This window comes from Hemicordylus capensis, chromosome 5, assembly GCF_027244095.1.
Source record: "Hemicordylus capensis ecotype Gifberg chromosome 5, rHemCap1.1.pri, whole genome shotgun sequence".
In the NCBI taxonomy this organism is placed as follows: Eukaryota; Metazoa; Chordata; class Lepidosauria; order Squamata; family Cordylidae; genus Hemicordylus; species Hemicordylus capensis.
In genome coordinates, this window is record NC_069661.1 from 218,955,668 (window position 1) to 218,978,887 (window position 23,220).

Genomic DNA, 23,220 nt, shown 5'->3' on the forward strand with positions numbered 1-23,220 from the left:
AAACCAAGGTGAGCCCTGCTGAGCAAAAGGGAGGATTCATGCTACTGCAAGACCGCTCTCCATCTAAGTGGGTGTGAGGGTTGTGGCTAGTTCTCCAGATGCTGCTGCATGTGGGAGGATGAAGGGAAGGCCTCCTCCTGCAAGCTGCTGCATGTGCCTATAGGTGGGAGAAGGGTGATGCCAGCACTTGTTGCTTGTGTGTCTTCGCACCCGCAGGCCACCAGCGGCTGGTAGATCCCCAGGAGCTAAGCAAGGAGGGCTCCCTCTCCAACCTGTGCTGGACCTTCCAAGCAGTGGCCTTGTCTTGTGCCTGCATCTTCTCTGGTATGCAGGCATGGTGTGGATGTCGCTTCCGTGGCTCTCCGATGAGACGGGAGGGGCAAAGCTGCCTCCGTCCTCGCCAGCCAGCAGAAAGGCATGTTTCCCCGCAGCTGTTGCCCTGCAGTGGCGGCACCAGGAAAGACAATCGGCGGGGGCGGCCGGGCGCACAAGGGGCAAAGTGCATTTCTGGGGGGGCGAGCGGTGTCCCACATCTGTTGGATTTCTGGAACAGAAGTGGCGCGGGCGCGGGCGGGGAGGTGAGGGGGGCAAGCCACTTTTCTGGGATGGCGCTTGCTTGTGTCCCCCGCCCCCACCTCCCGCAACTGACCTGCCTGTGCCTCGGGTGTGCACGAAGACATGGGATCGCAGCCTGCATGTGGGCAAGGATGCCGTGCCCGGCAGCAGCTGTTGGGCAGGACTCTGCTTAGCAGCAGTTCGTGGGGCGGCGGGGGGGGGGGAGGCAAATGCACGGGAGGCTGCCGTGGGTGCAGCTTGGAGGGCCCCCCCCCCATTGCTTGCATCTGTCCTGGCACCACAACCAGCTGTTGAATGCATGTGTGTGCTGGGGAGCTGCTTGGCCAGCAGCTGTTGCTGCCTGTGGGTAGGGGTGTGTGTTTGTGTGTCACGTGGATCTCCATGGGGGGGTCGCTTTCCAGCTGCTGCCAGTAGAACTGGAGGAGCCCCCCCCCAGCCTCCCTCGCTCACTCCCTTACTGCTGCTGTTTTACGGGCGGGGGTCCTTGCCCAGTAGCTGTGTCGCCGACGCCTACGTGAGGGGACGTCTCTCTACGCCGCCGTTGGGTGCGTGCCTCTGTTTGGGGGTATGCACGAGGGGAAAGGGGGAGCGGCTCTCGGAGGGGGCGCAGGAGATCTGCCCGCCGCCAGCTGTTGCTTCTGGGTATCCAGCCAGCCTCCCTGGCCTTTCCGATGTTCTGCCAGAGCCAGCTGTTGCATGTGTGTGTCTCTGCGGGTCCCCAGCAGCCCTGAGTCTGTGCGCCTGTGGGTGGAAGATGCCCGTCGTGTGTGCAAGCATGATCGGGGTGAGGAAGGGGGGGGGGGCCGCGTAAATCAGCAGGTGCTGGGCGGGGGGTGGGGGCGGTCGTGTGCGTGGATCAGAGGGAACTGCTACGGGCGGAGGCGACGGACTAGCCCCTGCAAGCCAGCCAGCCAGCCCCTCGCTTGGCCCAGCTCGCCCTCCCAGCTGCTCCGGCTGGCCCCAGAGTCTCGATCGGCCCTAAACCAGCAGTGAGGGTGGCCGAAAGGAAGCCCTTCTGGGCGTCGTGGATGCCTACCCGGCTGGCTCTCCTGCGTCCTCCTCCTCCCTCCTACTCCTCCTGCCTGCCTGCCTGCCTGTGCCTGCCCTTTTCCTCCCCAGTGATGCGGCTGCAGTAGCGGCGACGGCATCATCATCGCAGCCTGCTCGATCCGCCCGCTGCTGCCGCCCTCCCCGGCTCCATCCCCAGCCGGCTCGGAGCGAGCGATTTCCTTCCTGCAGCTGGGTGCCGCGGCGGCATCCTCCTGCCGAGGGCTTGCGGGGCTGGAGACGGGAACCATTTCCGAGTGGGAGGGAAGGGGAAAGGCGCACGCACGCAGGCAGGCACACACACAGAGCCCAGCCCTCTCCCTCCTTCTCTCTCTCTCTCCGTTCCAGCCCTCCCTTCGGCAATCGCTAGGCATTTGAATGAAGAGTGGTGGTCCTCCTCCTCCTCCTCCATCTCTTGTTGGGATGCAAGACCTGAACTTGGAGAAGGCTCGCTTCCGAAGAAGCAGGTACGTGTCCTCCCTGCTCGCCTCTGCCCTAGCAGCACCCCCAGCCCTGCTATAGCTTGGGGGCTGTCTGGCTCCTCTCTCTCTCTCTCGCTTCTGTGTTGCCTTTTGTAAAGCAGCCAGGTTTGGGGGGGGGGAGAAGAAGAGCTGAGCTGAGCACCTCTCTCTCTCTCTCTCTCTCTCTCTCTCTCTCTTTTCTCCCGTCTGCCCTCCCCCTGCCCTTCTTCTTCCTCCGCTCCCTATGCTTTGATGTTGAGGGCTGAAGCTGGAGGATGTGAAGGAAGGGGTGTGGGAGAGAGTGAATGGATCTCTGGGGTGAGATACAGGTAAAACAGGGGATGAGGGAGGGAGGGAGAGAGAACACACACATGTCAAGGAGAGGAGGGGAGGTTTACCTTGGCATGTGTGTAAGCTTGTCCCCCCCCCCACCTTCTCCTCCAGGCTTTGGATTCTGAAAAGATCTTAAGCCTGCTGTGTGCAGCTGTGTTCGGCTGGATTTCATTCTCCCGCCCCGTGCCTGCAAGAAAGAGCATTAGCGGCAGGAGAGAGGGGTAGGTTTCCTCCCCCCCCCCCGCATTTGCAACCATGGTGGTGGCAGCATCAGCACCGGGAGAATCCCATTCCTGCCCCCACCTCCGCTTTGCTGTCATAGTAAACTTTGGCAGGGGCTCTTTGCGGAGACTGGCGGGGCTGTGCGTAGGCGCCTGTGTTTGGGGTGCTAGGAAGACGCCTGTTTCTCCCTCCCTGCTTTGGAAGGGGCTGGCGGGCGGGCGGGGTGGTGGTGGTGGTCGTTGGCTGGTTGGGTGCAGAAGAATGTGCCTGTCTGTCTCTCTCGCTCTGTGCGCGTGTGGAGGACTGCGAGATTCCAGCTGATAGGGTCTGTGTAAGATTTGGCCATTTGTGCAAGAGGAGACCATGGGAGTCCTGCACGCCTGTGTGACTTGTGGGCGGGTTGTCTGTGCATGTGTGATGTATGTTCTGGGGGGAACAGGTGGGTTTGTCGATCTCGTACATAGGCGGCTTCCTGCTTTGGGGCGCATGGGAGGACAGCCCAACACAACTGGGTTGGGAGAAGAAGGGGGACTATTGCATCACATACACACCCCAGAGTGTACAGAGCAGTGCTGGCTACTCTCACAGCGCCTTGCCCAAGCCAGAGAGCAGCATAAATCTGAATGCTGTAGCAGCTGACATGCTCAGGAGCTGCTGAGCATATGCCTTCCTGTGTGCTCCTGCACATGTGCTTGCATACATGGATGTGAAAGTCCAGATGCAGGCATATATGTGCTCATAGTGGTGGCGCCCCAATGTAAGTGAGTGCATGCCCAATATTCCAGGCTCCGTGAGTGGTACAATGTACATGTGCACAGGTGTCTGGTCCAGGGAATCAATGGAGACCATTCCTGCTTTGTAGCATCCTAGAGAATGCAGCCGTTCTACCCAAGAGGTTTTTAATTAGGCAGGTTGGATTGGACCTGAGGGGACGGAAGCAGTGAGGTGGTGCAGGTTATAATGTGGGTATATACTCTTGGAGGACTGGCGATCTTGTGCTTGAGAGATGGTGAGCCTTTCTGCAATGGGTTATGTTAGCCAAAGAGTCTGATGTGCACCAGAAGGTGGTAGTCGTGTGTGTGTGTTGGGGTGCTCCTTTCCCCTGGGCGTGATGCTCCTATCACAAATTCTGGTACGTCCACTGGAGAGGTCTCCAATGACTGGCCCAACCTGGTGGGACCAGGCAAAGTGCAGCTCGACAGCATTGCTAATGCAATATTCAAGCAAAGCCTCATTTGCATGGAGCATGCATTATTTAAATAGATCCTTCCTTCCCCCCCACCCCACCGCCCCATCTCTCTTTGCTCTTCTTTGCAGTTCACATAGCAGGAAGGCCAGGTGATGAAACTGCAGGAGATAGAGGTTGCGACAGAGATACAATAGGAATTGAGAGAGGGAAGAAAGAGCTGGTTGCAGCTACCCCCCTTGGCTTGGCTTGCTCTAAGGACAGCATCGTGAGAAGCTCTTGTTTCATTCAGGGTCCTATAATAGTGCCCAGTTGATGTATAGGAGTTTGGGAGAAAAGCTCCCGAAACTGTGTTTTTCTAGCCACTCTTCAGTTTTTGGAATCTTCAGGAAAATACTTACAAGAAATGTGGGCTCTATATACAAATAACATAGTTTTGAGCTACTGCACTAGGAATCCGAGGGGCTTTGTTACAATGAGTGTCTGAGATTTGGTAAATGCCAACATGTAAATACTGACATTCTTAGACTTTTCCTTTTGAAAAGTCCCCAAACTCAGAGATTCCTTGATGAATGTTGACAGTCACCTAAATGTGGCTGTCGGCATTCACTTGTCTATGACTGAAAAGTGGGGAAATACATGGCTCTAGTCAGCGCTGACATTCACAAAATCTTGGACATTCATGCGAATGGCTTCACTTCTGTTCTGCTGTTATTAATTGTGCTACTTTCTATTCTGCTCTGCTTCTATTCTTAGTTGTCCTACGCTCATCTCAATCCTAAACACGTTTCTTTGGAAACAAACCTTGTTGATTTTTCAGGACTTGATTTCACATAGGCATAGATTGCTGGGGGGGGGGGGGAATAGGACCTCAGAACCAGCTGCATCAGGGTGCCCTTAGTAACCAGAGTCTTGGTTTACAGGAGCCAGTGTTGATCTCGATGTGGATTTAGAAGACCTAAATTCAAGCACCAGTTTTGCCATGGGCTTGCTAAGAGACTCTATATACCTCGCCATCTCTTAGCTTCTGATCCCCGTCTGTGAAATCAGAGCAATAATGAACCAGACTTTCCCACAGTATTGGCTGCATGAGAGAAGGAACACTAGAAATGTGGGTGGATAAATAATAATAGCAACAGACAAAGCCTGATGGTAGCAACAGTAATGAACGCATTTAAAGGCTGCACAGCCAACATGGAAAATCTGAAGGTGGCCTGTAGAGGAACCTGTCAACAGCCTCAGTAGTTTGCGGGAGCTGCATCAGAGGCTGATTAACCATGGACGACATAAGTGGCCACATCATAGTTCCACTGATGACCATTTCTGGGCACAGGAGAGGTGGTGGCAGCCTCTCTTTGGAAAATAACCTGGTAGTTTGTACATAGCTCAGGTCTTACAGGCAGCCACTGCCTATGCCCAGGCGGTGCCATCTGTTCTGTTAGAAAGTCCTCTTTGCATTTGGTTTGGGACTTGTGTGAGTCAGTAGAGGCATGGATGAGGAGCTGACAAGTGACAGGTCAGCAAACCCCGAGTTATGTTTCTACAGAGCTTTTCATCACAGCAATAGTTACATTGTGCTGGTAAAACATAGACGCCTCTGTAAGGGCCTGTATGTTAACTCAAGGGAACCTGGTGTAACATTGGTAGTTGATCACATTTGTGACCTGCTTTTCCTTTGGGAGCTAAAGAGCATCATTTTAGCCTCGCAACATCTGTAGCATTTTATTCACACAACATCCCTATGAGGTAGGCTAGGAGATCGTGATTTCCCCAAGGCTACCCTGTATGTTTTACAGCAGAGCAGGGATTTGAACTGGCATTTTTCACATCCACTGGTGACTTAAGACCTCTGTAGTGGAGTAATTTACTATGTCACTGTATATTCGTAAAGCTGTGTTGTTGCTATAGTGTTTTATGGGCCTGATATTGTGTCCCTTCTTTCTCTCTCTCTTTTTCATGCTTCTGTACTGGTCAAAGACTGTAATAAAGTTTATAAGACCTCTGTGCACCTGAGGCAGGACCCCAAACATGGCTCCCTCTTGCATGTACCCTTCTCCTTTTTAATTAAAGTGGGGGCCAGAGTGCATTTTGTTGTCTTGCTACTGCCCCAATAACCTGCTGCCTGAGGTGACTGTCTCGCCTCACCTTATGGAAGGGCCACCCCTCTTGACATCCAAGCCTAACCCCACTAGAAGTTATGTCACACTGGCTTTTATGTGTTGCTCAGACCTGAAAGCCCTGGAGGATTGTTTATGGTTGTGGCTTTTGAACTTCCTACCTCAAGGAAGCTTGGTTGCATCAGCTCACCTGCTGCAGAACCCCAGCCTTTTGCAGAAGGTTCTGGAGCATCTTATAGGGCTGGGGTTCCCAATCTTGGGTCCCCAGATGTTGCTGGACTACAACTCCCATCACCCCCAGCCACAGTGGCCAAAGGCTGAGGAGGATGGGAGTTGTAGTTCAACAACTTGTTGGGACCCAAGCTTGGCGACCTCTGTTCTAAGGCAGACACTCAGTTCATGTGGGGCAGGCCTGTTGCTAGGCCTCATCAGTGCCCCATGTGAACTGAGAGCACAGCCTAGAATACAGCCAATATTCTCTTGTGGCTGGACACTACAGGGGAAGATCAATAATGTCTTTCAGCCGAGCATGTCCACCATGACTAATCTTTTCATTGAAGACCTCTGATAAACATCTGAGAGACAGTTTGAAAATCACTGGCTTATGGTCTAAGCATTCAGTGAGGAGAGACTATTGAGTGTTGTAATGTGTAAATAATGCCAGAGAGTGGACAGAAATCATGCATTAGACACTACCTTTTGATATGGAGCTACAGACTGAAGTGTGATCGGTAACGTGCGATCTTCTTGAATCAAGTATTGAGGCTTGCTTCTGCTGAGTCAAACCATTAGTTTGTCTGGTCTGGTTTTGGCTATGCTGACTAGCAGCAGCCCTCCGAGGTTTCTGATGGATATTTCTCAGCCCTGCATGGAGATGGAGACCTTTTGTATGCAATGCAGGTATTCTTCCACTGAGCGATGGTCCTTCCTCTACCTGAGATCTTCAGTGCTAGAAAGAATATTAACCCAGCGAAACATAAAATATTGCAGCTGGGTCATTTGCAGAGAAAGCAGGGCATTATGCAGGAGTCAGTGCACTGAGTGCCGACGCTGGATCTCAGCCTGGGAAACCAGGGTTCAAATCCTGCTCCCTCCAGCACGGACCTGGACAAGCCCTTAATTTTCAGCCAGGCCATCTCCATCTGTGCAACAGAAATGTCTGTAATCTACTGGGTATGGTTATGATGACGATAAGCCAGGGGCGTAGCTAGGGCAGAGAGGGCCCCGTGTTCACCCCTCTCCTGGTGGCCCATCAGAGTGAGAGAGATAATGAAGAAATTAGGGAGGGGTGGAGCTGTGGGGCCCTCAGAAGGTTGGGGGCCTGGGTTCTTTGAACCCATCCGCTCAATTATAGCGACACCCCTGCGAGAAACAAAGATTGTATAGCATTTTGCATATTAAAAATCCTACAGAAGCGAATGCCAGTCACAATAGGTTGGAGGGTAACATTCAAACAACATCTCTGCCCTTCTTTTCCTATTGGAGGGCTAAGCTGGCAAGAAGGTTTTCCCTGAGATCTTTTGGCCTGTTTCTAAAAGACAGAGATTGAGACATTGGCATATAGGGTGGTGGTTGACGCTAGTTTGAGGGTCTGTTCTTATTATCATCTTAGCTCATGGCAGCTGCAAAAGAAAGCCTTACTAACTTCCTGTTGCATCAACAAGGGGTTAGCCCAACTTGAGGTCCTCCAGCTGTAGGATTACAACTCCCATAATCCACAGCCACTATTAGGATGATGGGAGTTGTAGTCCAACAACAGCTGGAGAGCCTCAAGTTGGTCACCCCGGCTTTAGCCTGTGTTGAGGTCTTCATGGGGATCCTCCAGTACAGTGGTGGCTCAGGACCCCTCTCTGCTTGAGGCAGGGCACTAAATGCCAACCCCCCACCACCACTTGTGAGTACCCCTCCTTCACCCCCCACTTTAAAAGCAGGGGGTAGTAGGGCATCTTTCTGCTTTGCTGGCATCCCAGTAATTTGCTGCCTTAGGCAACCGCCTCACCTTGCCTCATGGAAGGGCTGCCCTGCACCAGTACAGGCAGGATTCAGTCCTGACTTGGCTTTTGGTCCATCACATCAAATGCTTTAGAAGCCACACTTGTTCATGTGCCAAAAACAAATAAATCACAGCTGAATCCTGCCTGCTCTGGCAGATCCTCATGACTGCCTCACCACAAACTGATGCAGCTGGAAGTCCATGTGGGCTGGCTTTTTCTCGGTTGCTACCCTGCCATAGGCAAAGATGGTTGTGTGAGGCCATGGTTTGACTGTCAACAGTATAGTATAAATAAGGAATGTGCCAGCCTGAACATCTGAGATGAAGGCTGTGGTATGTGGTGTTGTCTTCCACAGGCAAAACTTACCTCTTACCGGGAGTATATTTCCGGAAGCCTCTTCCATCAGAGCTCCAAAGCTTGCACTGGCTCCATATTTTCTTTTGGGCACACTGTTGTGTCAGTGTGGGTGGCGGCCTGCGGCTAGGCTTTTTGGCAGCTGCCACTATCCTCCCCGCACCTGCCTGCCTGCCCCTCTGCCTCCCTCCCTCTGCAGCCTGCCTCTCTCCCTGTCACTGGCAGTGGCAAAGGGCTGGTATGTGAGCTAATGACATCATCGCCTAGCGTGTTTCACCAGGTGATGATGTCATTAGCCTGTGTGCTGGCTTTGCCCTCCACAGCGATAGGGAGAGAGGTTGGATGGGAGAGAAGCAACTGGATAGGCAGCTGCGGAGCCAGGTGATGGAGCCTCCCCTGGCTCTGGCCCCATTGGGTGGCCCATATTCACTGAACAGGGTTGCCCAGAGGTAGGTCCACCCCGTTAGGGCACAAATCAAGGAGATGAAACCTTAAAGCATCTTGTCCTGTTTTCACATAATCTGGCTGGCATGTTTTCTGCCATCACCATGGCTCCTCTCACTGTGTGTTGTCAGAATAGTACATAACTTTGTGATTTGACCTAACTCAGTGGGCAGAAGATGTAGGCATCACCTGGAGTGGCAATGGAGCCATAGCTCTGCTTGTGTGATGGTTATGTTGGCACAGGTTGAGATTTTAAATCAGGGGTCCTGAAGTGCAGCCCTCCAGCTACTATTGACCTACAACTCCCATCATCCTCAGTCTCAGTGGCCAGTAGCTAGGGATGTTGGGAGTTGTGGGTCAACATCAGCACGAGGGTTACAGTTTAAAACCCCTGGTTTAAATGATATTTCATTGTGATGAATCTGATTTTATTTTGCTGCCAAGTTTTGTGATTGCTTTTGTTCCCTATCACTTGCCATTAGGATGGTTATATTTCCAAATAAGGAAATGATGGAGATGCAGTGTTCAGCTGCCCTGAGTTTCCATTCTGAACTGGAAGGGCGAGATATAAATGTTTATAAACAAATGAAATTGTCATCTGGGGCAGGCTACTAGTGGCTAGTTGTACCCCCTCAGTGTTCCCTCTAACAGGGATCCCCAGATGTTGTTGCCTACAACTCCCAGAATCCCCAGCTGCAATGGCCTTTGCTTGGGGATTATGGGAGTTGTAGTCTACAACATCTGGGAATCCCTGTTAGAGGGAACACTGCCTTCCCCCAGTCTCCAACATTTATATTTATTTATTTACATTTCTATTCCGCCCTTTGACCTAGGACCCAGGGTGGTGAACAAATTTAAAAATAGCAGATAAATCAATCATAAACATTTCATTTAAATATATGAAAAATAATACACTAAAGAAATAAAAACAAAGACAGCCACACAATCAAGAAAAATAAAGGGGAGCTGCTCAGAGGTTCCCAACTCAGAGGTTCCTAGCCTTGGGCCCCCAGACATTGTGGACTACAACTCCCATCATCCTAAGCCACAATGGCCAAGGGCTGGGGATGATGGGAGTTGTAGTCAATGGACATCTGGGGACCCAAGGTTGGGAACCTTTGCCTTAAGCCAAAGCTTGAGTAATGTATAGTATCTGCTCTCCTCCAAAAAACTAGGAGTGAGGGAACCATCTGAGAGCAAGTTCCAGAGCCTGAAAGCAACTACCAAGAATGACCTGCCCCACATGGTATAGGACACACTGTTATGCTGTGGGTGTGTTGTAAGCAATGCACATTGCCATAGGATATATGGATGAAGGAGATGGTGAGAATGACTGACTGAGGCCAGCAAAAGACCAAGTGTGTTGGCGGGAGCATCGTTGGTTTAGGAACGAGGGCTTTGATGTCCAGCTTGGGCTGTAATTATCAACAAAGAAAGCTGAATTCTGTGAAGCATTTTAAATAATGCAAACTGTTATTATTGCTGCTGCTCTGGTTATACCTGCGTTGGTAGGGACCTCTGTGGAGGAAGAATGATGACATGCCTTAGCAGGGGTATAATCAAAGTCCCTTCCCTCTTTGAACACATGTGGGCGGCCAAAGCAGAACAAGATGCCCTGAAAACAAGTCCTGTGAGGATCGGACTTATCTGAAGTCCATTCTTAGCTTGAAGGAGCTGGATGTGGTGAGTCTGGAGAAGAGAAGGCTAAGGGGAGATAGGACAGTCATCTTCAAATGCCTAAAGGGCTCAGGGCTGTCACGTAGAAGGAGGAGTGGCTTTGCTCTCTGTCGTTCCTGAGGGCAGGACTAGAACCAGTGGGCTGAAATGACAAGGAAGCAGATTTAGGAAGATCTTCTTAACAGTCACTGCCGTTCAACCGTGGAACAGTCATGCAGTGATAGGCCTGGCTTTTGTTCACTGGACGTTTTCAAACAGAGCCTGAATGTTCAGAGAAGCCTTGGCCGTTCCCTGCACAGAGCAGGGGTTGGTCTAGAAAGGTCCTCAAGTTCTCTTCTGCATCTAATGTTCTATGATTCTAAGAGGGCCTTTGTGTATATGTGTATTGCTGTGGATCCAGGAGTCAGTACACGTGGTTCCAACTGGCCTCACCTTTGACAAATTAACTCCATCTTTGTGGTGTTTCAGTGAGACAAACGACCCATCAGTCTCATTAATAATGGTTGCTATTAATGAAATGGTTTGTTATTAGTAAGTATGTAGCACCATCCCTATTCATGGTGCTTTAACAGAGTAAAATCTGGGATGGGCTGTGAGATACTTGGAGGAAAGGTGCCACAGAATATGTGCCGGCGCACAGACCAAAATGGCCCAGTCAGGGGCTGATTTCGTATCAAATGTGTTAATTAAGAAGGCAGGTGCGTGATAAGTATCATGGAAGACTGAAGCTTGAACTTCACCTGGTCTTTTACTGCCTGCTGATCACGACTCTCTCAGGTAATTTGCCTTTTGAATTCACATGATGTAAAATCAGCACTGTTTCCCACGGCCAAACCAGCCAGTCAGTGCTTACATATAGTCAGTCACATATAGCATGCAGACAGCATACTACTGAGGGGAATATCCTACAGTAGACAGCACTCACGTGTGATCATCCAAATGAAAACCAAGGTGAACTCTGCTTAGCAAAGGGAACAATTCATGCTTGTCACTGCAAGACCAGCTCTTCCCCAATAAATAAATGCTCTGTGTGTGTGTGTATGTATGTATGTATGTATGTATGTATTTATTAATTATTCCTCATGTGTGCACACCTGTACTGCCAACATTTCACCAGTGAAAATAGGGACATGCTTGTGAATGTGTAGGGTATGTGATCAAGCAACCTGGGAGGTGTGGCATACAAATACGAATACGACAAATATTTATATATCGCTTTTCAACAAAAGTTCCCAAAGCAGTTTAAATAGATATAAATAAATAAAACAAAACAAATAGCTCCCTGTCCCCAAAGGGCTCATAATCTAAAAAGAAGCATGAGGCAGATACCAGCAACAGCCACTGGAGGGATGCTGTGCTGGGGATGGATAGGGTCAGTTGCTGTCCCACTGCTAAACAAAGAGAATCACCACTTCAAAAAAAGTGTCTCTTTGCTCAGTTAGCAGGGGATGTACAATTCCGATTACAAGGGTACCTCAAATGGAGAGCAGGTATTCAAGTACACTGAGAGAGCACCTTATTCCAAATTAGCAGAGGGGATCAGCCCATATCCTCCAACATTTTGCAGGTTAAAACGGGGATAGACTTCTAATAGCCAATCCTTATACTAAGGATTACTGCCCAAGCCCCCCACCCATTATTACGCATTGCTGAAGATTAGATCCCACCCACTAGATGCTGTGCTCTGTATATACTGTAGCATTGCCTTAGTACCGCTGCACACCCATTTACATGCAGGTGCACAAGAGACACAATGCAGCCCACCTGGAGGAGATTTAATTTCTGGAGACGCTGGGAAGGGAGCCGAATCGTAAGGAATGACTTTTCTAGCTATTTCCATGAAAAAATGGAACAAAGCATCCCCGAGAGACAAAATAGGGACAATGATTTATTAGGGACGTATTCCATAAAACAGGGCCTTTCCCTTTTAAATAGGGACACTTGACGCCTAAGCACACCGTGGATGACAATACCAGCTTCAAATCTCTGGAAGGAAAAGGCCTGCTGTGTCTGGCCTAAGGCTGCTCTTCTGTTTTAGGAGACTGTGCATCTATCTATCTTAAATGTGTACATATGCATTAGTTTGCCCCTTGTTGGACTAGGTTAGCCTTGCCTCCGTGTCTGTCACCTGCCGTTCCTGTCAGTTATAGTAGGGGCGCTGCCCCAGCTCCTAGAATAAGGGCCTCTGCTTGAAGACATAAAAGAAAGCTCTTTAGTTCTATTCCCCAGTGTCAAATGTATGTAATGAGGTGTCTCTGTATGACAATATCGAGAGACTTTCTGCCTGGTGCCTGGAGGTAATAGTTCCTCTCTATACTGCTCTGGTGAGACTAGGCTTAGAAATTGCATTCGACTCTGGGCGCCCTGCTAGTGCAGAGATGTTGACAAATTGGAAGGAATTCGGAGAAGAGCAACAGAAATGATTAACGGGCTGGCGAGATTGATTTATGAAGGAAGATTTAAAAGAGCTAAATATGTATAGCTTGGCTAAACGATGACATGATAATGGCCTACAAGTATTTGAAAGGTATAAACACCAAGGAGGGAGAGGGGGGAAGAATTATTTCAGGTGGTGTTCAATGGCATATAATTCAGAAGAACAACAGGATGAAATGGAGGAAAAGAAGAATATCAGCTGGAGTTTAGAGGAAGCATTTCTCAATTACAAGGAACCCTAAGGCTGAAGGAACAGTCTCTCTAGAAATGTGGCAGAAAGCAGTGGGGGTGGGATGGTAGAATAAATGCAGGCCTAGCATGAAAGCAGAACCAAGTGGGCTGTTGGCCAAGACTCAGGAATGTGTGAGACCTGGGAATTGTTGACAACTGTAGACCTTCTCCAGGGCAGTGATCTTCACTAATTTTTTTTAGGTGAGAGCCACTTTGGCCCACTGTGCCCCACCCCTCTGCCACAAAACAACAACCAAAACCAAACAGCAAACCTTCAATGTGAGAGCCATTTCTCACTGCACTGACTTCTGTGCAGTGCAGTGCTTTTCCCAGCATGAGGTGGGGCTTTAAGAGAAACGGAGCCCAGTCGAGCCCCCAGGCATAAAGTTCTAGGAAAAGAGCTGGGCAGGAGTACACGTCCGGATGTCACTGGGGCTCAGAAGGTTCCGTTTCACTGACAGCAACTCCCTCTCGGCACTAGGAAAAGCACAGCACTGTGTGGCGGAAACAGTTGCCTCTGCATGGTGCTTCCATTCGGCTTTGGCTGAAGCTTTGCACAGGCCTAGTAATTTGTCAGGGAGTCGCGTGTAAGGCTTATGGGAGCACCCACTGGTTCCCGGGCCTTGCCATGGACACCGCTTTAGGGGCGTGACTGCTACCCAGCAGGTTCCTGTGCTCTTGGCCCCACCTTTTGGTGTTTTTAGTTTAGCATTAAAATGATGTCCAGACTGGGGTGGATTAAGCCTTTTGCCGCCCGTAGGCGGCCATGTCTTTTGTCGCCCCACAACAAGGAGGAAGTAGGGGTGGCAAGGAGGAAGGAAGTCTCCCCATTTTTCTTTAAATGCTGCCGCAGCGGTGGGATGGATGGGGCCCGGTATGCGGGGGGGCAGTGCCAGCAGGATGGGGGACGAAGGGAAATTCCTCCGGTTCCTTTTACATTAAAACATGCTGCGCAGTGGCGGAATTGGGCAGCAGGCAATGGCGAGGGTTGTATGTTGGGGAAGGAAGTCCCCCGTTTACCTTAAAGCGGTGGACGGATGTTGCATGCTGAGAAACGACGAGGGAGAGCTCCTCTCCTTCCTCCCGAATGAGTGCACGCCCCCGACGCAGGCTGCACTCATTTGGAAGGAGGGGAGCTGGAAGGAGCTCTCCCTCATTGTTTCTCTGCATGCAGGATCCGTCCGCTGCTTTAAGGTAAACGGAGGACTTCCTGCCCTCAACATACAACCCTCACCACTGCCTGCCACCCGATTCCGCCGCTGTGCGGTGTGTTTTAATGTAAAAGAACCGGGGGACTTTCCCTTGATCCCCCCCCCCCCCCCGCTGGCACTGCCTCCCCATCCCATCTATCCCACCACTGAGTCGGCATTTAAAGAAAAATGGGGGGGGGACTTCCTTCCTCTTCGCCACCCCTATTACCCTTTGGGGGCGGCAAAAGAAGACTTAATCTCTCGCCGCCGCCATGCAGCGGCGGCAGTTTTAAAAGTTAAAAACAAAGTTGTTGTTGTTTTTTTTAAAAAAAGATAAAAACATTCCCCCGCCCCAAGATTTGTGCTGCCCCTCCTGGATTTGCCTCTGTAGGCAATTGCCTCTATTGCCTCTGCAGTAACCTGCCTATGGTCCAGACTGATTGGCGGAAGAATGTGTCAAAATCTTGGGATGTCTGCTTGAGATGACAGTAGGCTGGTAACCTTTTTGTTGCCGGCAGCACAAGTATGAGATGGCCTTGTGCATGTAAATATAGAGGCTATTCACATGCTTGTGCAAAACCGGGCTGAGCGAGCCCAGCCCGGTTTTGCACACGGGTGTGAACCACTGGTTTTGGGCTGATCCCAGTGGTAACATGGTGGCAACCCCGCCTGTTTAGCCACCCTCTAAAATGAGGTTAAGGGAGTGAGCGGACGCTTAACCTCATTTTTTTAGCTCCTGTGGCTGCCACATTGTGGGGAGCCTGGGAAGGGGAGGGGGGATCCCCAGGACACATCCTGGCCCCGACCCTCCCTGCTGCCTGGCTGAGCAGGTAATCATCTGGGTGCACGGGATGTGTGCCCAGCAGCACAAGCTGGATCATCTGTGGAGAAGGGGAGTATAACCCACCTTCCCCGCAGTCCGCTCTGGAGCCCTTCTCACTGGTCATGAGAAGAGGCTCATTGTGAAAGAATAATGCATTCTATAATGGTTACGTGTGGGCTTTTAATGAGGGGTTTACTAAAGTTGGGGTTTCTTTGCACCCTTGGGGGTGGTTGTTCTCTGTTTCTTAGATCTGGGTGTTGAAAGGTAGGTATATTGTTTTCTGAGCTGGTAACTAGAACCCAGTCACATGAACAGCACTGTTTGCTTAATCCTACAGTGACCCACATCCGCTGTATGGACTGGGGCAGGTCAGCCTTGGCTGAATCCCCCACATACTTGGCCTGCAGAGGTCAGATATATGTTGGAAGACCCTTTTTGAGATTCCATGGAGAATACCCTGGTTTCATATGAGAAGAAGGATTATTGGATACAACGATAAATTTGAGCAAGCCTTGGTGGAATCTTAGGGCAGTCTGCAAAACAAATTTAAATCAGGTTCAAACTTGTTCAATTGTTGTGGCTATTCCAGGTAACTCTGGGAACTGTAGTTCAGTGAAAGAGCTAGCTTGGAGGTTTCCAACCTTGTGTTCTTAGGTACAGTTGAACTACAACTACCATCATCCTCAGCCACAATGGCCTTGAGCCCAAAGCCATTGTGGCTGGCATGATGGTAATGAAACAACATTAAGGGACCCATGGTTGGGAACCCTTGGGCTAGATAACTATCCGATAACTATCTCAGTACATTTACAAATCTAGAACTTGCAGTGTCCTTTAAAGGAAGCCATGAGAATTAAACCATTTGAGATCCAGGGGGAATTGCTGTCAGTGTGGAACGCTGGAATTTAGGCAGTGGATATTTAAAGGACTGCAACCAGTGTTTTTTTAATCTGTGAGCAGAATTAGATTTGTTCTGGGCGGCAGTATCAAGGCAGTGTGCATGCATGTGCATTCAGGGTGGGGCCTTTCTGATCCAACCTGAGTGGGATCTAAAATTAACCGAGTGGACATCAAAAAATGTGTGTGCGTGCACACATGTGCACGCCTTAGAGGGAACACTGACTGCAACTCTCTTGCTTCGTTCACAGAAGATATGGCATGGGATGGAAAGCTCTTTACCTGTGCTGCGCATCCCACGCATCCATGAAATTAAAGCTGGCATCTGGGCCCAAATTTGGCATTCTGCAAATTTTGGTTTTCAGTTGAAAATAAAATAAAATAAAATAAAATAAAATAAAATAAAATAAAATAAAATAAAATAAAAAATAAATAAATAAATAATTTTTTTAAAAAAGCAACAGAGGCATAGCAAAGGACAAAAAGTCAAGATGTGCCCTCAGCCCCCAACTCTTCTTCAGAGAGGTGTGTAGGAGAGAGAGTAAGGAGCAAGCTTTCATGAAGGTGGTGGGGGCCTGCTCCTTCCAGGGATATTTGTTCCTCCAGCCCTGGTTCAATTGTATCTGTGCCCCTGAAAAGCAACACTCCACCCTCCCAGTTGTAAAGAAAACCTGATTACTGTTCAAAATGTATAGGAGTGAGTGGACCATGTAAGAAACCGACTTCCTCAGACCTGGAACTGCAGTTGCAGGGGGACTGGATCTTTCAGGTACAGACAGCCCAGTGCGTTCTCATAATAAAAAGGGATTAGCTCCGAGATGCTAATAGTCTGGCAATGAGATTGTAAATTCAGGGAGACCAGGGAGGTTTAGAGAAGGATTAGCCATGCCAGAGGCAATCTAGTGCTGGGACAGCAGGTTCAATGGTTAGGAATGGGGATTTCAGGGGGATTAGCTCTTAGTCTCTGGTACTGTATATTAGGAGAGCTGAAAGGATGGTTTGGGGGAGAATTTGCTTCACAGTGTGGCAGTGGATGCTTTTGAATGCAGGAGTAGGGCCTGGAAAGGATGGTTGGGTTGGGGAGGAGTGGGGAGGAATGGGCGAGAACTCAACTTTATGATATTTCCGTCTTTCAGATTTGCAGTATGAATCAACTTGACCACTACCTTAAAACTGGCACTAAAGTGCCTGAGGAGCCGTTTATTTATTTTGCTTTATTTGTCAGCCACTCTTTCTGCCAGAAAGCTCTTAAAGCGACCTACACCAATTACGAGCATAAAATTAGGCTCTCTGACCAGAAGGCATTCTGTTTCTGTTTCTATAGCTCTGCTTGCTTATCCTGATATGGGTCACAGAACCACGAGCAACGAAGTTCCTGAATTGTCTGAGCAACAGCCATAACCCCAGTGCAGAGTTAAAATATCTAGTAGTTTAGACCCAGATAAATCCATGCCCACATTGCAAATGTGAGAGATAACCTGTGTCTGCTTAAGAGTGGGTCAAACAGTTAACCTGCAAGATAAACAGACAAGAACCAATTGCTGGGCCCAGCTTCCATTAGGAATTTAGATCTGGAGGAGTTCATACACAGCCGTGTTGGCCAAGCTTTTCAGCAAGACTTCTTCTAGGAGTGAAGGATTTTAGGAGCGAAGGATTTTGCTTGTTCCATTCCACTCTTCTTCCTGTATCTTTTTCTGCCTTGAGTTTCACTCCTCCTGAATTAAAGCTTAACTAGGAGAATTTCTACAGTTAGTTCTGCAATTGCCGCATGCACATTTAGCCAGTTTTCTGTTTATTTGCATCTTTTCCTTTTACGTCAGGCTCACCAGCTGATGTTGGACTACAACTCCCATCATCCCAAGTCAGAATTTATTGTGGCTGAGAAAGATGGGAGCTGTAGTCCAACAACAGTTGGAAAGCCTCAGGTTGGCCACCTATGCTCTATGTTACCAATGCAAATGTATGCATTGATCAAACAGTGCAAAAAACAACCATGATGGATAACTGCAGCAACATTCCTTTTCTGTAGTGTGTTACTGATGTGTATGTGCACTCTTTTGTGTTGGTAAAATACTACACAAAATAAACCTTTAAAAGCCTTATGCAGGGATGGTTTCAAGGGGTAATGGGCACTTGCCCCAAAATGCAATCAATCAATCAATCAATTAAAAAAAATATTTTCCACTCCCTCTTTTGTTCCTTCATCCACCAAACTGGAACTTTATAGCAAAGTGTTGTCGAAAGTCTCTTGATCTGAAGAAAGCTGTAGACAGATTTGCTGCTTGTCACAGCAGGCATATTCAGCTTCACTAATAAGGTAAACTGACAACATTAATTACCATAACACTAAGTAATGTATAGCCAAATTCTTACTCTCCTAATAATGTTCCTTGCCACTCCTTTGTTCCCCCAAACTAGCTGTTCTAGAGTTGCCCTTGGCCATATGAAAAACTGCATCAAGTCTATTTGTATGCAGTACTTGTAAAGGAAGCCATGACAAACACATTATTTTGATCCCAGTGCAGAGTTGCTATCAGTTTGTGGAAAGCTGGAGGGCGGGTGAATATTTGAAGGGCTGAAATTCTCTTAGGAACATAGGAAGCTGCCATATACTAAGTCAGACCATTGGTCCATCTAGCTCAGCATTGTCCACACTGACTGGCAGTGATTTCTCCAAGGTTTCAGGCAGGAGTTTCCCCCAGCTGGAGCTGGAGATGCCAGGGATTGAATTGGGAACCTGCATGCAAAGCAGATGCTCTTCCACTGAGCTACAGCTCCATCTTGCTTCTGCTGTATGGTGACAACCTTCTTACTCGTAGTAGTTGTATTTGCAAACTGCTCAGCACTGGATGTAAAGATGAACTCTGAGCTCCTTAGCTGTGCTGTGCATCCCACTCCTGTGTGCATTGACAATGCAGAGAGGAGGGGAGAAAGATGTGAAGGATCTGAAGCTGTGACAAAGTATTCAGACACAGAGCTCCGTTCAAAATCTGGAAATAAAAACGGGAACAATGGAGAGTTCCCAGTGCATTGGTTTCGCTATGGAAATGACTGAGACTGGGTAATTCAGAACTCCAAAATCTGAGAAGCAGTGTGGGTGAGGAGAGATTTGGAAGCATCCATTCAATGCTACATATTGAGGCTGTACTCACATGCAGCCTAAATCAGGCTAGGTAAGCGCAGCCTAATGGCTGTGCATGAGAACCGCTGGGATTGGGCCCGATCCTGGCAGGGCAGCATTGCCTAGCCCAGCTGGGGTTAAGAGAGTGAGAGCACCCTTAACTCGGGCTCCGGGATCTTGTGTTTCCTTAGGCTGCACACAGCCTGAGCAGACACAGAAATGGGTGCCTAGAGCACCCATCTCCTGGGGAAATCTCCCAGTGCACCACAGTCAGCGTGCTGTGCATTGTGAGATTCCCGGAGACCGGGATGTGTTGTCCCAGCCCTCTGGAGCTCAATCATTTGGGAGCGCAGTCCATGCTCCCAGTGCACTTTTACTGGTGGGTGGGTGGGTGGGAGGTTGGATTTGTGCAGCCTTCCCCCTGCCTGCCCACCAGGTAGGACATGTGAATAGCTCCATTAACTCCAAAGGGCATAACACTTGGGTGGCAGTCAAGAATATACTTCAGGGCTGAACAACTTGGGCTCTCTGCAGGACTACAACTCCTATCATGGGCTACTATTGGCTACTTTGACTGAAGAAGATGGGAGTTGTAGTTCAAAAATAGTTGGAGGGCTGAAGTTGTGCAGCCCTGCTTTGTACCATAGCTCAAGGTTTATTCCAACACTTTGTGCAGTGGAAACGGATTTTGTACTGTTGGGCCTATGGAGTTTAATCAGGGGCATAGTAAGGTTGGAGTGGGCCCAGAGACAAGGTTTCAAAATGAGCCCTGCCTCACTGAAGTTAGGTTATATAGGTTAGGTGCTACAATAGAACATCATCCTAAATTATCTTTTCTAAAGGTTTTGTAAATTGTGGATGATGCAAGTCATTTAATGGTACTAGAGAAAGACATGCTGTTCTGGTAGTTCCAGGTCTTAACACTCACATCAATTTTGGAGGTGAATACAACTGAAGGAAGCCCGGGCGGGTGCGTGGCTGGGGGAGTCCGTCATGTGACTTGCCTCTGGGGTGCCCCCCAAGGCAGTGGGCCCCCAGACAAGTGTCTCCCCTTGCCTTATTATAGTTACGACCCTGAGTTTAATAAGGAAGTAGGTTGTTTCTTTAAAAGGAAGAGAAAAAGAAACAGAAAATACAGATGAATCAATCTTCCTAACCTTCTAAAGTAAAGTGTGCCATTGAGTCGATGTTGACTCCTGGCGAGCACAGAGCTGTGTGGTTGTCTTTGGTAGAATACAGGAGGGGTTTACCATTGCCTTCTCCTGTGCAATATGAGATGATGCCTTTCAGCACCTTCCTATATTGCTGCTGCCCAATAAAGGTGTTTCCCATAGTCTTGGAAACATACCAGCGGGGATTCGAACCGGCAACCCCTGGCTTAGTGAAGTCATTTCCCTGCTGCACCATTAGGTGGCCTCCTAACTTTCTACGAAAAATATATTGGAACCTTCTCTTACTCCCATTATTTTCAAGGCATCTCCGTTTTTCTTGCTTCCTCTCTGTTTTTGTCATTCTTATATTCCTCCCTCCCTCCCTCTACTCACTCTCATTTCCCCTTCCATCTTCTTTCCTTCTTTTCTGTTAGAAAATTCTGGAGTAAGGAATGCTTGTAGATGGAGATGGGCTGCATACCCTGATAGTACAGTAGGAAACACAGCTTAGAATAAGCCTTGCCATCACTCAGTGTTTCCAAGCTATTTTCATCTTGAGGCACACATATACAATCCTTCTTTTGTGGCAGCAAGTCTACCGTATTTAAACCTCCCCCCCCCTTCCTTCCTCCTCCATCCAGGAAGCATGCATTGATGTTGGGCACAAATAGCCCCGAGGGAGCGAGTCAGGAGTTTTGGAGCTGACTCCCTCCTTTATGCACCAGGAGGAACATGTCCCTCCCAGTGCATTATGGGGTGAGTCAGTTCTGAAATCAGGGAGTTTAAAAGCAGAGAAAGTGCACATGAAATAGCCCATGTCCTGTGGCATACTAGTAGGCTTGTTCTCACAACTGACAGCTGGGTAAGAGGAATGTCCAGCCAGACTCCAAGCCCTGTGTATGCTCCTGGGAAATGGCCATGTGTTGGCAAAAATGTTAAGGTAGGAGGAGGGGGAAGTGATGATGTGTCAGCTGTGATCTGGGTAGCACAGTAGCGGGCAACCCACATCATGTGCCCAGCACTATATCAAGGATTGAACTTAGGAACATAGGAAGCTGCCATATATTGAGTCAGACCATAGGTCCATCTAGCTCAGTATTGTCTTCACAGACTGGCAGCGGCTTCTCCAAGGTTGCAGGCAGGAATCTCTCTCAGCCCTATCTTGGAGAAGCCAGGGAGGGAAATTGAAACCTTCTGCTCTTCCCAGAGTGGCTCCATCCCCTGAGGAGAATATCTTACAGCGCTCACACTTCTAGTTTCCCTTTTGTATGCAACCAGGGCAGACTCTGCTTAGCTTAAGGGGACAAGTCATGCTTGCTATCACAAGACCTGCTAGAAAAGCATATCCTGTACCATCCTATCCAGATTGCGGCTAGCACATGACCACTCCGCCCATCTCCCTTGATTTTTGCTGACACTCGGCCATTTCTTGGTAGCATGCATGGGGCTTGGAGCCTGGTTGGCTTCTCCTTCTGCTTAGTGGTCAGTTGTGAGAATCAGCCCACCGTGTTCTGGCACACTACTTGGGAAACGCGGCCATAGCATTTAATGTATTAAATGATGTTAATTGTTCATTGATTGGATATTTGAAATGATTTTCATTGTGAACCGCCCAGAGATGCAAGCTTTGGGCGGTATAGAAATATTTTAAATAAATAAAATATTTTAAATAAATAAAATAAGTAAATAAAATAGCTGACCCCACCCTGTCTGGGTACGTGCATGCTGCCTCCACCCTCCTGCACCACGTAGGGCACCCATGAGAGCGTTTCTGTGTCCTAGAGTTAATTCCAATCATGTCAATGCATGAGTCCACAGGGGATCCTCACTGCCCACTGAAGTGACTGGTGCCACCATGCAGAGCCAGCAAAATATATGCTGACAGCTCTCATCATGCTTTTGGTGTTATGTTGCAATCAGTTTGAACCACAGTGAACTAAGCCCTGAGTGAAAGCAAATGAACAACCCTACACCAAAGCAGCTAGAAAAAAAAGTCACTCAAGTCATTTACACACACATGCATGAGGACGCAGAGCCAGACGTCAAGGAGATTGACACCTTTGCTTACTCTTGCAGTTCCGGCTGGGTTCCCTTTTCTTTCCTGCTTCTCTGGCAGGTGCACAATTGAATCTCTGATGAGATGTTTTGTGTTTTGTTTCTCTTCTGCTGTGATCCCACTTCTTGTGTCCACATGCCCCTGAAAAAAATCAATGTATTCCTGCCATTTCAGCTTGGCCTTTCTCACTTCATTTAAAGTTTTTATTCCATAGATTTACAGGATTAAAGGTCTGAAGGCACTGCTACACGCTGACCTGGTCTTCTCTCCAGCAAAAGACATTAAACACCACCCAGTCGCTCCTGTTCTGTATCTGATCTAGGCTGAAAGGCTAGGTATAGCCCATGAGGGATTTCCATCCATGTGGTCTGTGTGCTCTTCATGGTATCCTAGCTTCTGCTTTTCTTACAAAGCAAGTTTCTAGCCCCATGTCTGTGGAAATGTGTGGTAATATCTGCCAGAGGCCTATAAGCCAGAGGGCAAGGGGGAAAGAGCTCCAGATTGCTATGCTTTCTAAGCCTGTTTTCTGATTTTTGGGGAGGGGAGAAGGATCTCACTGAAGGTTGGTTTTTTTTAAACCACCGTTGAGAATGACACTTCAAGGAGTACTTGTAGGATCATAGAACAATTGCAAGAATTTCACCAATTCTGGCTTGACATCAGTCAGGTTCATGCAAATAGAATGCAGACTGTACATTTAAATATGCAAATTCCTGGAAATTCCATGCTAGGCTTCCAATGTATTTGGACTTTGTTGCCATTTTTCTATATTTCTATATTCTATAGATGAAAGTTCTGTTGAAAACTATGGTACCTGATTCCAGGTAACTATAATTTCTCTGGGGGATAATAATGCTCAGCATGAATGGAGATCTAGTCTAAGCCATGGCAGAAAAGAACAATG

The 23,220-nt window shown here is 48.7% G+C and overlaps 1 protein-coding gene across 4 annotated transcripts in view; it reads left to right on the forward strand.

Annotated features, from left to right (window-relative positions):
* Nucleotides 1–1,052: 1,052 nt before the first annotated feature.
* Nucleotides 1,053–23,220, forward strand: part of ELFN2 (extracellular leucine rich repeat and fibronectin type III domain containing 2) — a 197,774-nt gene continuing 175,606 nt past the window's right edge. Inside the window, exons 1-2 of one of the 4 annotated variants that reach the window (XM_053258198.1) lie at nt 1,053–1,121; nt 1,972–2,090. The gene's annotated coding sequence lies outside the window, so the exon portion shown is untranslated. Of the gene's footprint in view, nt 1,122–1,145; nt 1,361–1,420; nt 2,091–2,910; nt 2,965–23,220 lie in introns of those variants that run through there. The other 3 variants (XM_053258196.1, XM_053258195.1, XM_053258202.1) reach the window with 3 other exon arrangements.